General features: G+C 47.3%; 3 non-coding genes across 3 annotated transcripts; all 3 read left to right on the forward strand.

Moving 5' to 3' along the window:
• Positions 1-706: 706 nt before the first annotated feature.
• On the forward strand, positions 707-788 carry trnal-cag (transfer RNA leucine (anticodon CAG)). Its single transcript has one exon. It is a non-coding gene; the product is annotated as a tRNA-Leu (tRNA).
• Positions 789-4,025: 3,237 nt separating this feature from the next.
• On the forward strand, positions 4,026-4,107 carry trnal-cag (transfer RNA leucine (anticodon CAG)). Its single transcript has one exon. It is a non-coding gene; the product is annotated as a tRNA-Leu (tRNA).
• Positions 4,108-5,599: 1,492 nt separating this feature from the next.
• trnav-cac (transfer RNA valine (anticodon CAC)) lies at positions 5,600-5,672 on the forward strand. The gene has a single exon. It is a non-coding gene; the product is annotated as a tRNA-Val (tRNA).
• Positions 5,673-15,804: the final 10,132 nt, after the last annotated feature.

Raw genomic sequence — 15,804 nt, forward strand, 5'->3', positions numbered from 1 at the left:
CAAGATTTATTGAGTCGCTTCTCGTCGCTTCCCACACAGGTTTCCAAGTCAGTCGGTATCGATGTGGCTCATGTCCAGGTGTGAATATCCCTGCAGCCAATTGCACGGTTAAGGTAAAAGGCAAGGAAAGTGGCATCTCGAACCAGCCCCGAGGTCATATCATCCTCACAAGGTGATCTGTCGTTCTCGGATTGTAATGCTACCTCCGGTTTTAGGGTGGAGAACATTCTTTGCAAAACAGACACAGTGACTGAAAATATAGTGCACGGTATGATGTGGAACACGGCCTGCTCAGCTTTGTGCATTTTCCCTGTAGTCCGGTGTGTTTCATGTTCCGTGTAAACGTGAACGTTGTCGAGTTTCGAGCAATCGGTGAAATCATTCAGCAAAGCAAGGATCGAAATTGAAGTAATGTCAAGCAGCTCATGGTGATTTGACCAAATCATTACCGAACATATATTCTCACGCAGTCAAAGATACATTTCTGGCTGAAAAGAGTCTGAGAAGATAGACACAGCTTACCATTGATTTTTGTCTGGATTGATGGGCTTTCATTATCTGCTGCGAAATAGACATTGTAGCCGGGCACATACTAGCTGCTGTGCGAGTCGGACAGGGACCATGGAACCCTTTTCATGTGACTTTGCATGTGTGGTTATGCAGGAGCACAATTCGAAATGCAAGAAAATGGACGCTCAGGCTGTCTGGTAGTGTGGCCGAGCGGTCTAAGGCGCTGGATCCAGGTTCCAATCCTGAAAGGGGCGTGGGTTCGAATCCCACCACTGCCATTTCAGCTGATCAGCTCGAATGCTGCTTCGATCCCCGCTGCATTGATGTTCTCGGAGAATTAACTGTGGACAGGTGCCGAGTATTGTCAGGTCTCTCAGCTGCCATGATGTTATTCGCCTTCCCTTGCAGAAAATCGCAAGCAGCTCAGCGATTGGTTTATGTTCCAGGCAAGTTGAGGTTTTACTGGAACCGAATGGATACTGTTATTTCATCGCTGTTGTGAAACAAAGTCCGGCGGTGAGTCGATTCATCGTTATTTGGCTTTCTGGCGAATGGGAAAATCTTTCCAATGCATATGTTATTGAATTTCTCCCATTTCCTGCATTTCCGTCCTGGAGACACCGGAAGGGAAAGGTAATCTAATCGAGACTGTGATTGGTGAAATTCACTTTTTTATGGCCCATACTTATTATATTCTTTCTTTCTCTCTTTTCAGCATTGTCTGGGAAGTGGTGGTGCACTAAGGCTGCAGTATGTTTGAAAGAGTAGTTTGGAATTGCCCTGTTGTTAGTTGTGAGATTACTTTATGCCTCATGCCCTCGGACTGTCTCACATTTAGCATTCATGCTTCGCTGTGTCTGAACATGCATTAGGTATGCCCGTTTTGTTTGTGTTCCGTGTTAAATGCTTTCTGTTTGCGATTCGGTCAATACATTACGAGTTAACAGGGGTTCTGAGGTAACTTGCAGCAGCAAAAATCCTCAACTGAGGATCTGGGAAAGTTTCACGAAGCATGGTCAGTCGGAGCAAAAGTAAGGAAGTCGTTCGTTTCTGCAGTGTTTCACAATACTACCTTTCCCGTGAGCAGTCGAACAGACTAAATGATTGTGCTACAGACTGCGACGACAAGCTCCGCTGAAAAGTAATCCTTTAGAACCGGTGTAAGCAACGCAAGGTTATTGGGGTACACCGCGTGGAAACAGAGACTTCGGTGTATCTCATCCATGCTCACCACATCACCAAAATTAAACAAGTCCCGTTCCACAGCATTTCTCCTCAATCCCTCTAAACCCATCCTATCCAGAAACTCATCCGATTACCATTGCAATTTTCTGAGTGCAATAGCCTCCTCCACTCCCTCTGGTAGCTCATTCCATACACCCACAACCTTGTGAGTGGAAAATGTGCGTCGGGGTCCTTTGTCAATTTCAGACCACTCACCTTAAACCTATGCTCTCGAGTTTCCAACTCACCCTAGCTTGTGTAAAACACATAAATACTCAGTTTACAACCCTTCCATAAAACCATGTCGCAGCCGTTATGCTGCCGGGAAAGTTGTCCCAGCTTATTCCACTTCACACTCCAGTCCAAACATTGACGACATCCTTGTCTATATTTTGTCACTAATTTCAGTCTATATTTTTTGACTTTTTCAAGATGTCAATTTCCCTGGATAACAACGAGCTATTGGAAAAAGAAAGGTGAAACGTAGAATGGCTTCAACTTTCTGTGCTGGATGCCACAGAGCCGCAACGCGCTCGGCTGGAGCTCGTTTCTGTAGTGTAGTGGTCATCACATTCGCCTCTCACGCGAAAGGTCCCCAGTTCGTAGCTGGGCCGAAACTGCTTTGTTCTTCAATTGCAGCCTTTTACACGGACAAGAACGGAGCTTTCTTGCTTGCTCTCCCATCTGCAAATCTGCCTTCGAAAATGCTCGAACAAATCTGCTCTCTTTGTGAAATGTGATGCACTTCCATTTAATTAGTGAGCAAAGCATTGTAAAGGCTTGTTCTGATCAGAACCATTGTAAAACCTGGTTCTGATCATAAGTCATTCTGTTTGAGAGTGTAGTTACCGCGTTCTGATCCCTTCCACGAAAAACTGTCCCGCATTTGCATTCCTTGCGCAGGCGGACCGGTTCAAAGACAGGGAAGAAGCTGATGCGCTGGTGCTACTGATCAGCGCACCACTGATTCCTGAACTAGTCTGTCTGTCAAATGTAAACCAAAGTCGTCTCTGCAAGGCCTCATTTGGAAACTCTCTGTCGTTATTCAACGTGCGAGAATTGGCAGCAGAGGTGCTGAATCATGGCTTGGATCAGTTCGCACGTTAGTGACTCATTCAATCAGCAACAGCAATGAAAGAAATTGCACTCCCAGAGGAACCTCTGGACTTGTGGTTTCATAGCGTCGCTAGTATTAAGGTGAGCCCCGAGATCTAAGCCAAGTTGGAACTGAAACGGAGGAATTGACAGAGAGGCTGCAGAATAACATCGCAACCTTTTGGTTTTCTTTAAATCACTGACGAGCAGGAAACTGTAAACGGGCAGGGCGAGTGGGAAAGTGAGGCAGTTGCAGCTCTGGTGAAACTCCTTCTTTGTAAGTCACTCAGCAACAAGAGACGTGAAGGTGACTCATGCCTGAGAACTCTTCACATCGAGAACAAAAAGCAATCAAGTGCAGTTAGCACCTCTCCCGGAATTGGGGTGGAGTGAGATAATTACCTTTTGACTTCAGTTACTATGTTCAGAAACTGCCTTTTAAATTGAGGTGAACAGAAACTGCATTTCTAATGAGCACCATGCAATTTAGCAAGATTTATTGAGTCGCTTCTCGTCGCTTCCCACACAGGTTTCCAAGTCAGTCGGTATCGATGTGGCTCATGTCCAGGTGTGAATATCCCTGCAGCCAATTGCACGGTTAAGGTAAAAGGCAAGGAAAGTGGCATCTCGAACCAGCCCCGAGGTCATATCATCCTCACAAGGTGATCTGTCGTTCTCGGATTGTAATGCTACCTCCGGTTTTAGGGTGGAGAACATTCTTTGCAAAACAGACACAGTGACTGAAAATATAGTGCACGGTATGATGTGGAACACGGCCTGCTCAGCTTTGTGCATTTTCCCTGTAGTCCGGTGTGTTTCATGTTCCGTGTAAACGTGAACGTTGTCGAGTTTCGAGCAATCGGTGAAATCATTCAGCAAAGCAAGGATCGAAATTGAAGTAATGTCAAGCAGCTCATGGTGATTTGACCAAATCATTACCGAACATATATTCTCACGCAGTCAAAGATACATTTCTGGCTGAAAAGAGTCTGAGAAGATAGACACAGCTTACCATTGATTTTTGTCTGGATTGATGGGCTTTCATTATCTGCTGCGAAATAGACATTGTAGCCGGGCACATACTAGCTGCTGTGCGAGTCGGACAGGGACCATGGAACCCTTTTCATGTGACTTTGCATGTGTGGTTATGCAGGAGCACAATTCGAAATGCAAGAAAATGGACGCTCAGGCTGTCTGGTAGTGTGGCCGAGCGGTCTAAGGCGCTGGATCCAGGTTCCAATCCTGAAAGGGGCGTGGGTTCGAATCCCACCACTGCCATTTCAGCTGATCAGCTCGAATGCTGCTTCGATCCCCGCTGCATTGATGTTCTCGGAGAATTAACTGTGGACAGGTGCCGAGTATTGTCAGGTCTCTCAGCTGCCATGATGTTATTCGCCTTCCCTTGCAGAAAATCGCAAGCAGCTCAGCGATTGGTTTATGTTCCAGGCAAGTTGAGGTTTTACTGGAACCGAATGGATACTGTTATTTCATCGCTGTTGTGAAACAAAGTCCGGCGGTGAGTCGATTCATCGTTATTTGGCTTTCTGGCGAATGGGAAAATCTTTCCAATGCATATGTTATTGAATTTCTCCCATTTCCTGCATTTCCGTCCTGGAGACACCGGAAGGGAAAGGTAATCTAATCGAGACTGTGATTGGTGAAATTCACTTTTTTATGGCCCATACTTATTATATTCTTTCTTTCTCTCTTTTCAGCATTGTCTGGGAAGTGGTGGTGCACTAAGGCTGCAGTATGTTTGAAAGAGTAGTTTGGAATTGCCCTGTTGTTAGTTGTGAGATTACTTTATGCCTCATGCCCACGGACTGTCTCACATTTAGCATTCATGCTTCGCTGTGTCTGAACATGCATTAGGTATGCCCGTTTTGTTTGTGTTCCGTGTTAAATGCTTTCTGTTTGCGATTCGGTCAATACATTACGAGTTAACAGGGGTTCTGAGGTAACTTGCAGCAGCAAAAATCCTCAACTGAGGATCTGGGAAAGTTTCACGAAGCATGGTCAGTCGGAGCAAAAGTAAGGAAGTCGTTCGTTTCTGCAGTGTTTCACAATACTACCTTTCCCGTGAGCAGTCGAACAGACTAAATGATTGTGCTACAGACTGCGACGACAAGCTCCGCTGAAAAGTAATCCTTTAGAACCGGTGTAAGCAACGCAAGGTTATTGGGGTACACCGCGTGGAAACAGAGACTTCGGTGTATCTCATCCATGCTCACCACATCACCAAAATTAAACAAGTCCCGTTCCACAGCATTTCTCCTCAATCCCTCTAAACCCATCCTATCCAGAAACTCATCCGATTACCATTGCAATTTTCTGAGTGCAATAGCCTCCTCCACTCCCTCTGGTAGCTCATTCCATACACCCACAACCTTGTGAGTGGAAAATGTGCGTCGGGGTCCTTTGTCAATTTCAGACCACTCACCTTAAACCTATGCTCTCGAGTTTCCAACTCACCCTAGCTTGTGTAAAACACATAAATACTCAGTTTACAACCCTTCCATAAAACCATGTCGCAGCCGTTATGCTGCCGGGAAAGTTGTCCCAGCTTATTCCACTTCACACTCCAGTCCAAACATTGACGACATCCTTGTCTATATTTTGTCACTAATTTCAGTCTATATTTTTTGACTTTTTCAAGATGTCAATTTCCCTGGATAACAACGAGCTATTGGAAAAAGAAAGGTGAAACGTAGAATGGCTTCAACTTTCTGTGCTGGATGCCACAGAGCCGCAACGCGCTCGGCTGAAGCTCGTTTCTGTAGTGTAGTGGTCATCACGTTCGCCTCACACGCGAAAGGTCCCCAGTTCGAAGCTGAGCAGAAACTGCTTTGTTCTTCAATTGCAGCCTTTTACACGGACAAGAACGGAGCTTTCTTGCTTGCTCTCCCATCTGCAAATCTGCCTTCGAAAATGCTCGAACAAATCTGCTCTCTTTGTGAAATGTGATGCACTTCCATTTAATTAGTGAGCAAAGCATTGTAAAGGCTTGTTCTGATCAGAACCATTGTAAAACCTGGTTCTGATCATAAGTCATTCTGTTTGAGAGTGTAGTTACCGCGTTCTGATCCCTTCCACGAAAAACTGTCCCGCATTTGCATTCCTTGCGCAGGCGGACCGGTTCAAAGACAGGGAAGAAGCTGATGCGCTGGTGCTACTGATCAGCGCACCACTGATTCCTGAACTAGTCTGTCTGTCAAATGTAAACCAAAGTCGTCTCTGCAAGGCCTCATTTGGAAACTCTCTGTCGTTATTCAACGTGCGAGAATTGGCAGCAGAGGTGCTGAATCATGGTTTGGATCAGTTCGCACGTTAGTGACTCATTCAATCAGCAACAGCAATGAAAGAAATTGCACTCCCAGAGGAACCTCTGGACTTGTGGTTTCATAGCGTCGCTAGTATTAAGGTGAGCCCCGAGATCTAAGCCATGTTGGAACTGAAACGGAGGAATTGACAGAGAGGCTGCGGAATAACATCGCAACCTTTTGGTTTTCTTTAAATCACTGACGAGCAGGAAACTGTAAACGGGCAGGGCGAGTGGGAAAGTGAGGCAGTTGCAGCTCTGGTGAAACTCCTTCTTTGTAAGTCACTCAGCACCAAGAGACGTGAAGGTGACTCATGCCTGAGAACTCTTCACATCGAGAACAAAAAGCACTCAAGGGCAGTTAGCACCACTCCCGGAATTGGGGTGGAGTGAAATAATTACCTTTTGACTTCAGTTACTATGTTCAGAAACTGCCTTTTAAATTGAGGTGAACAGAAACTGCATTTCTAATAAGCACCATGGAATTTAGCAAGATTTATTGAGTCGCTTCTCGTCGATTCCCACACAGGTTTCCAACTCAGTCGGTATCGATGTGGCTCATGTCCAGGTGTGAACATCCTTGTAGCCAATTGCACGGTTAAGGTAAAAGGCAAGGAAAGTGGCATCTCGAACTGGCCCCGAGGTCAGAGCATCCTCACAATGTGATCTGTCGTTCTCGGATTGTAATGCTACCTCCGCTTTTAGGGTGGAGAACATTCTTTGGGCCCTTATGCTGCAAAACAGTCACAGTGACTGAAACTATGCTGCACGGTATAATGTGGAACACGGCCTGCTCAGCTTTGTGCATTTTCCCTGTTGTCCGGTGTGTTTCATGTTCCATGTAAACGTGAAAGTTGTCCTGTTTCGAGCAATCATTGAGCAAAGCAAGAATCGAAATTGAAGTAATGTCAAGCAGCTCATGGTGATTTGACCAAATCGTAACCGAACATATACTCTCACGCACTCACAGAAACATTTGTAGCTGAAAAGAGTCTGAGTAGGTAGACTCAGCTTACCATTGATTTTTGTCTGGATTGAGGGGCTCCTTCTTTGTGTTTCACTCAGCTACCAGAGACATGAAGGTGACTCTGGCAGAGAGCTCTTCACATCGAGAACAAAGAGCACTCAAGGGCAGTTAGCACCTCTTTGACATCTTCTGGGTTGGGGTGGGGCAATCACCTTTTGACTTCTGTTCAGATCCTCAAAAACTGAAAGTTGTCCTGTTTCGAGCAGAGGACGAAATCATTTACCAAAGCAACAATCCAAATACCAGCAATATCATGCAGCTCATGGTTACTTTGCCCAATCATATCCGAATATACAGTCTCTCATACAGACATTACATTTGTGGCTTTATCAAATCTCAGAAGCTTGATTCCAGCTATCAAATGATTTTTGGCTGGATTGAATGTTTGTTGCGAGATTGATATTGTAGTTGGTCATATCCCTGCAGCTGTGCCAGCAGGAGAGGGATCACAGAACTGTTTCCCTGTGACTTTGCTTCTAATGTTTCACAGGAGCACCATGGAAGGTGTAAGACAATACACTGCAGCTGTGGCTGGTTTCGTGGCCAAGTGACCGAAGGAACTGCTTTCTTACTCCAAACTCTCAGGTGGCTCGAGTTCAGATCCAACCGCTGCCCTTTGTGGGTGTGCTGTTTGTTTTACTGCAGCCTGTTAAATGCTGCTGTGTTTAAATTCCAACACAACCATGTGGTTTTGCTTTTGGAAATGTACCTCTGATTTGGTAGAGTGCACACTCTCTATCCTGTCAGTGTTTATGCTGTTATGATCACGTTTGCGTCCCACATGAAATGTCCCGGTCTCAAGCGGTTCTCCTGCTGCATCATGTTCCGGCCAAGTTGTGTTATTGACTGTTTTCACTGAAACAGAACGGAGATTGGTATTGCATCGCTGTTGTGAAACAAAATCCTGCAGTGACTTTACTTCCCATTATTGGTGTTCTGGCGAATGGGAAAATAATTCCACTACATTGTGATGTCATATGATCTTAAATTTCTTTTATTTCCTTCCCTTCTGCCCTGGAGATGGAGGAAGCAGGCACTGCCGCATTGTTGATCGGATGGGCAAATTAATCTAAACGAGACTGTGTTTGGGAATCTCTTAACTTTTCATGGTCCGTTCATGTTCAGTTCTTTCTTTTCCCTCATTTCGGAGCTTTTCGGGAGGTGGCGGTGCACCAAGTTTCCAATACATTTTGGGAGTGCAGTTTGGAATTGCTCTGAAGGATCTGGGAGATGTTTATGGCTGATTGCCCTCGCACTGTCCCCAGAACAGCATTCATGCTTCAATGTCTCTTAAAATGCATTTTAAACAAACTCCCATTTCCCAGCATCTGGCCCCTATCCCACTAAACCTTTCCTATCCAGAAGCTCAGCCGGTTGCCTTTGAAATCTTCTGAGTGTACGAGCCTCCTCCACTTCCTCTGGTCGCTGATTCCATACACGCACAACCTTCTCTGTGGGATAGGTGCCTCATTCCGTTTTATATTTTACCCGTCTCACCTTAAACCTATGCTCTCCAGTTTTTAACTCGCCCCATATTGCAGAGATCAATAACACAAATTTTTCTGTTGACAAACCTTCCTTAAGGTCATGCCTGACGATGAAGGGTAAGACGTCCCAGTATGTTCAGGCTCGCCCGACATTCCAAACTGTGCATCCCTGACACCATCTTTGTTTATATTTTGTGAGCAATTTCACGTGATTTTATTTTTTAAATGATGCCAATTACGCTGGAGAATAACCAGCTCCTGGAAACAGAAAGATGAAGCGTTGAGCCGCTGTAAATTTTAGTGCTGGCCGACTCTGAACACCAGCTGCTCGCGGGGATATTTCCTGTAGTGTAGTGGCTGTTAGAGTCACCTCATACACGAAAACTCCCCGCTTCAAAATCGGGCAAGAATAGCCTTATTCCCGATGGCAGCCTTTCAGACTGACATGAGCAGAGATTTGTAACTTGCTGTTCACGTCAGCAAACCTGGCTTTGAATTTGCTCGCTCATACATGCTCGAGTGATGAAACGGAATACAATCCCATTTCATTTCTGTGTGAAACATTTTCACAGTGTTCGCCAAACTGGTTTTGAATATGCACAGATGTGTACAGCACTGATGGCCATTCTGTGTCACAGTGGAGTTCCTGGACTCTGATCCTTCCACTAAAAACAGTACCACATTTGCTTTCCTTGGGCAGGCGGCCTGGTTCAAAGCCAAGGGGCAAAGGTTCCCAGCAAAAATCCTCAACTGAGAACCTGGGCATGTTTCATGGGGAATGGTCAGTGGGAGTAACATCGTGGAAGCACCCGGTTCTGCAGTGTTTCTAAACACTAAATTCAAGAGCGATTGGATTTTAGTATTCTGAGGCATAATTTAAATTGATTGGTAAAATTGGAATTGTTTCTTAATTACCAAGCAAAACTGACTTGTTCCACAGCCAACCGTTACATCTTTCCAATTTTCCAGTACAGGCTGAGACTGCGAGCTGGTCATCACAGGTATTTGTCAGCGCTCAGTTCCGAACAGCATTCACTCTCATTTGAAGGTGGAGGGCACGTCTTCAACTTCATAACACTGTTCTCATCACAAAATCCTGCAGCTTCTCATCTTGGGGACAGGGGTTGGATTGCAACCGTTCCCGTATTAAATGTAAAGATTTTCACACGGGAAGCGCCATTCATGAGGTGGGAGTGGGGATGGGGGAGTTTCTGTAAGCTGTGTCCCAGGGCTGTGCAGGGAGCTGCAGTGGCCACTGTCTGTTGACAGCAGGGGTCTGGAGAGAGCAGTGTTTGTCCCTATCTTACTCCATGTGGAGCCAGGGAACACAGAATCATCAATGGTTTGGGCTGCAATTCAACCTTGCCATGGATTTTCCGGTTTAAATGGAGCTAGGGTAGTATTCCCATAGTCTGATCTGGAACAACCAAAGCTCCATACCTGGATGGTGTCAAACTACCAACCTTTATCTTTCAGCCCACTGCTGACCATTGGAGTCATACAGCCTGTCACCAACCAGGCGTGCCGATTTCCCTAAAGCAGGAAGGTTAGCGGGGATCTGAAGGGCGGTGGAACAACTGGAGCTCTCACTGTTTTCAGAGTCTGTCACCAATTTTCCTGCTTTCATTACCAAAAGTGTCAGAGAGCTTGAGGGGTCTGCAAACACCCAGAGGGAAAGGAACTGGGAATTAGAAGATACCCAGATCGTTCAAAATGACTGCCTGAGCTACATCACTATGACTCTGGTACTGGGATAATTCAAGCACACGGCTTGACAGAATCTGAAAATTAAATACAGAACTTCAGGCTGTTCAGTCCAAATGAGATCCATTAAGATACAGTGGACATTGAATCTCTTCCATATAGCGACTTCATCAAATCCTCCCTGTCAATCTATCCACAATCTTAATTTTTGTATTTCTTCGTCCATTTCCCCCAGCTAATGTGAACATCTTGTTTTCATCTTCCTTATCTATACCAATTATAAGCCAATAAGCTCTATTGCATCTCGCTTCAACTCCAGTTGCTCCATTGCATCCTAAATCACTCCTTAATCTTACTGGTAAATGAATGAGTCTATCCCCTCTCTGGACCCTCCCATCCTTCACAATGTATGATGATCTCTGTTGTGAGTATACTGATCACCCTCGACCTGGAGGAGGGATAATGCGAGTTTCTGAAATTATCGAGAGGGTGCAGGAGGAACCCAATAGGACTGGCACCTTTTGGGAGAGAGAAATAATGTTAATGTTTAGAGACAATTTCTTACTTTATTTTGATTATTCTTTTCTCTCTGCCCTAATAGTGATGGATCTTTGAAGCTTCTTTCTCCAAGGATTTCAAGGAAGGATATATACACAAAAGTATCAAACAAAGGGAATTATTTGTCTCTCTGATTTCTCACCTGGACAGACACTGCCTTTATTAAACTTCTTTGAATATTTGAAGAAGATTCATAGACAGGAAACGCCAAAGAAACATTTACTCTAGATCTGACTTGATCAATCGATTCATCACAAACTGGAAATAATTGGCATTTGAGTGTTGCATCCTCAGTCATTACCAATCACTGCATACAATTTCTCCATCATATCCTCCCTGACGATCTGTACCAAAGTCTTAGGTGATTGTTGGTGTATCCCATACCTGGGGGAGGTGTGTTCCAGTTGGAGGTAGTTGGGAGCTGACAGGATGAACTAGGTTGGGGAGTAGATGGGGCTTGGGTAAAAGATTCTGGGAGTATTTGAACATTGCTCAGTCAGCCATTATCCTCAAGCCATGCGGGCTGACAGGGGGAGTATTGACCTGTTACTGTCTCTGTCTGTCTGTGAGGAGAAAGTGAGGACTGCAGATGCTGGAGATCAGAGCTGAAAATGTGTTGTTGGAAAAGCGCAGCAGGTCAGGCAGCATCCAAGAAACAGGAGATTCGACATTTCAGGCATAAAGCCCTTCTTCAGGAATGAGGAAAGTGTGTCCAGCAGGCTACGATAAAAGGTAGGGAGGAGGAACTTGTGGGAGGGGCATTGGTGATGCGATAGATGGAAGGAGGTCAAGGTGAGGGTAATAGGCCAGAGTGGGGTGAGGGCAGAGAGGTCACGAAGAAGATTGCAGAGGGAGTCCCTCCCTCGCTCACTGCACACCCCAGGTCATCTCCTCTGCACAGAAGCTCTTCAGCCACATTCTCAAACAGACTTGCTACCACAGCCACATCTCCTTCCTCAGCACCTGTCGACGGAACCGACCTCGAACTCAGCACTGCCTTCCTAACCTGTAATCTTCTTCCTGACCTCTCCACCCCCACCCCACTCCGGCCCATCACACTCACCTTGACCTCCTTCTACCTAGCGCATCTACAACGCCCCTTCTCCAAGTCCTTCCTCCCTACCTTTTATCTTAGCCTGCTGGACACACTTTCCTCATTCCTGAAGAAGGGCCTTATGCCTGAAATGTCGAATCTACTGTTCCTTGGATGTTGCCTGACCTGCTGCGATTTTCCAGCAACACATTTTCAGCTCTGTCTGAGTGTGACAGAGTGTGGGCTGGGGGTCACTTGTTCCCTTTTTGCCTTTTCTATCTCTCTCACTGTCGCTCTCTCTTTCGCTTCTCTCTCCTCTCTCGTTTTCTCTTTCACACTCTCATTCTTCTGCTCTCTTCTCCACCTCTTCTTCACCCCTCTTCTCCTCCTACCCTCTTCTCCCTCTCTTTCCTCCACTCTCTCTTCTCTCTCCCATCTCTTTTCGCTCTCCCCTCTCTCTTGCCTCACTCTTCTCTCCCCCTCTCAACTCTCTCTTCCCCCACTCTCACTTCATCTCTCTCTCTCTCTCTCATTACGGTCGCACGGTGGCTCAGTGGTTACCACTGCTGCCTCACACTGCCAGGGACCCAGTTCAAATCCTGCCCAAGGCAACCGTCTGTGAAGAGTGTGTACATTCTCCCCAGTGTCTGCATGGGTTTCCTCACTCGGTCCAATGGTGTGCAGGTCTGGGTGGACTGGCCATAGTGGAGTTGCCCAAAGGGTAAGGTGAACTGTTCAGACAGAGCAAGGTCTATGTGGGTTACTCTCCTAACCATCTTTCCACCCCTCTCTTTCCCCCAGTATCCTACTCCCCTCTCCTCTGCCACCCTGCCCTCACCTGTCTTCACGATTCCCTCCTCGTTTTCCGCCCCCACTTTCACTGTCCTACCCATCTGCACTTCTGTCTTTCACCCAATCTCCTCCTCCCCACCTTCAACCGCTCTGTCCTCCCGAATTCTTCTCGCCACCTCCTTCTGTTCCCACGCCTCCTGCTGTCTATTCCCTCTTTCCATGCCACCACCTACTCCCCCTCACTTCTTCTCTCCCGGCTAACATCCCCCCGCTCTCCTCCTCCTCGCCCCCACACCTCACCCACTCTCCTCCTCCCCCCTCTGAAACCCTCCTTTGCCCCTGCTGCTGTCTGCCTCATTCTCCCTGCCCCTCTTTCCTCCACCTCTCTCTCCTCTCCCTCTCTCTCTTTCACCCCTCTTTTCTGCGCCCTCTCTCCTCCCCCCTCTCTCCTCCCACTCTCTCCTCTCCCCTCCCTCTCTCTTCCCCCTCTCTCTTCCCCCTCTCATTCCCCTCTCTCCTCGCCCCTCACTCTCCTACATCTCTCTCTCCTCCCCCTCTTCGTACACGCCGTAACCTCCTCCCTCTCTCCTTCCCCGCTCCATCCACCTCTCCTCCCATTCTCTCTCCTCTCCCTCTCTCTCTCCTCTCCCTCTCTCCTCCCCATCTTCCTCATCCCCCCTCTCCTCCCCCATGCTCTCCCTCTCCCATCTCCCCTCTCCCACTCCCCTCTCTTATCCCACTCTCCTCCTCCTCCTTCTCTTCTTTCTCCTCTTCCCTCTCTCCTCTCCCCTCTCCTCTCATTCCTCACTACTCTCTCCTCTCACTCCTCATCACTGTCTCCTCTCCCCTTTCTTCTTCCCCTTTCCCCTCTCTCCTCACCGCTGTCTCATCTCCCCCTCCCGTCTCTCCTCTCTCCTGTCCCCCTCTCTTCTCTCTCCTCCCCTTCACCTCCCCTTCTCCTCTTTCTCCCCTCTCCCCCTCACCTCTCCACTCTCCCCTCTCTCCTCATTCCCTCTCCTCACCCCTTCTCTTCTTCCACCTCTCCTTTCTTCACCTCCCCTCCTCTCCCGCTTCCCTGCCCTCTCGTTTCCCTCTTCTCCACACTCACTTCTTCCCCTCTCCCGTCCCCTCTTCTTCACCCCTTCTCCTGAACTCCTTCCCTACCCCCTTGTATCCTCTCCTCCCACCTGTCCTCCCTTCTACTCTCCCATCTCTCCTGCCCCCTCCTCCCTGGCTCTCCTCCCTGTCTCTGCTCCATTTCCCTGTTCACCTTCCCCCTCCTTCCCCCACTTCCGCCTCTCCTCCCCTTCACCTCCCACTGTCCTCCCCTCCTCCTCATCTTCACCTCTTTCCTCCCCAATCCTCATGTCCCTCTCTCGTCTACCTCCCACCACCTATCTCCTACTCCACCCCAAACTCCCCTTCGCCTCACACCCCAAACGCCCCCTACGTCCTCACTTCCTCCTCTCTCCTAACCCCTCTCCTTCCCTTCTTCCCCATCACTCATCCCCCCACTTCATTCGCTGTCTCCTCCCGTCCTCCACCTTCCACGTTCTCCCCACCTCTACTCCTCTCCTTCATTCCTCTCCTTCTCTCCTACAACCCCCTTCCCATACACCCTCCACCACTCTACTCCCCCTTACGCCATCCACTCCTTGCTCCTCACCCCCTGTCCTCCTGTTCCCTCTCCTCCCATCTCTCCTCCTACTCTCGCCCACCGTTCCCAGCTCTCTCCTACCCCCTCTCTCCTACAGCCCTCTCTCCACCCCTTCTTTCCTCTGCCATGCCTCTTTCCCCAATCCAATTATCCCCGCACCTCCCCTTCCTCCACCCTCTCTTCTCCCCCTCCCTCCTCACCTCTCCCTCCCGTCCCCTCCCCACTCTCCCTTCCCATCTCTCACATTGAAAGATGAGGCACACAAAGTGGTCAAAAACAGCATGAAACTGGAAGATTGGGAAAGCGTTAAAGATCAGAAGAAAGTCACAAAAAGAGTGAGAAAGAACCGTAGGAAAGAACAGGAGAGAAAAGATGTACCACATAATTTAAAGACAGATAGCAGAAGTTTCTATGAAAACTTTAAATGAAAAAGAGTGGCTAAGGTAAATGTTGGTCCTTCAGGGGATGAGGAGGGACATTTAGTTATGGGGTGTGATGAAATGGCGGAGGCACTGAACAGGTATTTTGTATCGGTCTTCACAGTGGAGGGCGCTAATAACATGCCAGAGATTGACAAAGAGATGGAGTTGGTGAGGACCTGGAAACAAATATTATTACGGAACGCTAGTGTTGGGCAAGCCCATGGAGCTAATGATAGACAAGTCTTCTGTCCTGGTGGAATGCATCCCAGCGTGCTAAAAGAGACAGCGGGGGATAGAACAGTTGCACCGTCAGTAATTTTCCCAATTTGCTGGACTCTGGGGCAGTTCCAGCAGATTGGAAAACATTGGCGCCGCTGTTTAAAAAGGAAGGTAGACAAAAGATGGGGTAGTATAGATCAGTTAGTGCAACATCTGCCGTGGGGAAAATGCTTGAGTCTCTTATCAAGGAAGAAAGAGCAAGGCACTGCTGGATCCCCAAGTGAATACCTTCCCACACATGGAACAGCTGAACGACTTCTCCCCCATGTGAATAGGGTGATGTTAAATAAAGACCATTGAATTTAAGACATTTACAGATCTTAAAGTTTTTTTCCCCCACAGTCAGGGGAAAGCTCTCTTGTCAGTGTAAAGCCACTGGTGTGACATGAAGCTGGATGACAAAATAAATCTCTTCGCACAGAATGTCTGTGTCAATGAGTCTCCAGTAGGTCTGTGAATTTTCAATCCTTCTGACAATCCAGATATTTCCATGGTGCTGATCTCCTCGCATATCTCCAAGTTGGATGATCTGGTGAATCCTTTCCCATAAACACAACATATTTATGGCTTCTCTGTCTGTGAGTGTTTTTAGATTGTGAACTGGATAATGTTAAATAATTTCTGCAGTCAGTTCACTGGAACACTCATACACTTATGTGTGTGTGTGTGTATGTGTGTGTGTGTGTGTATGTGTGTG

Source organism: Hemiscyllium ocellatum, unplaced genomic scaffold, assembly GCF_020745735.1.
Source record: "Hemiscyllium ocellatum isolate sHemOce1 unplaced genomic scaffold, sHemOce1.pat.X.cur. scaffold_673_pat_ctg1, whole genome shotgun sequence".
NCBI classification, from domain to species: domain Eukaryota; kingdom Metazoa; phylum Chordata; class Chondrichthyes; order Orectolobiformes; family Hemiscylliidae; genus Hemiscyllium; species Hemiscyllium ocellatum.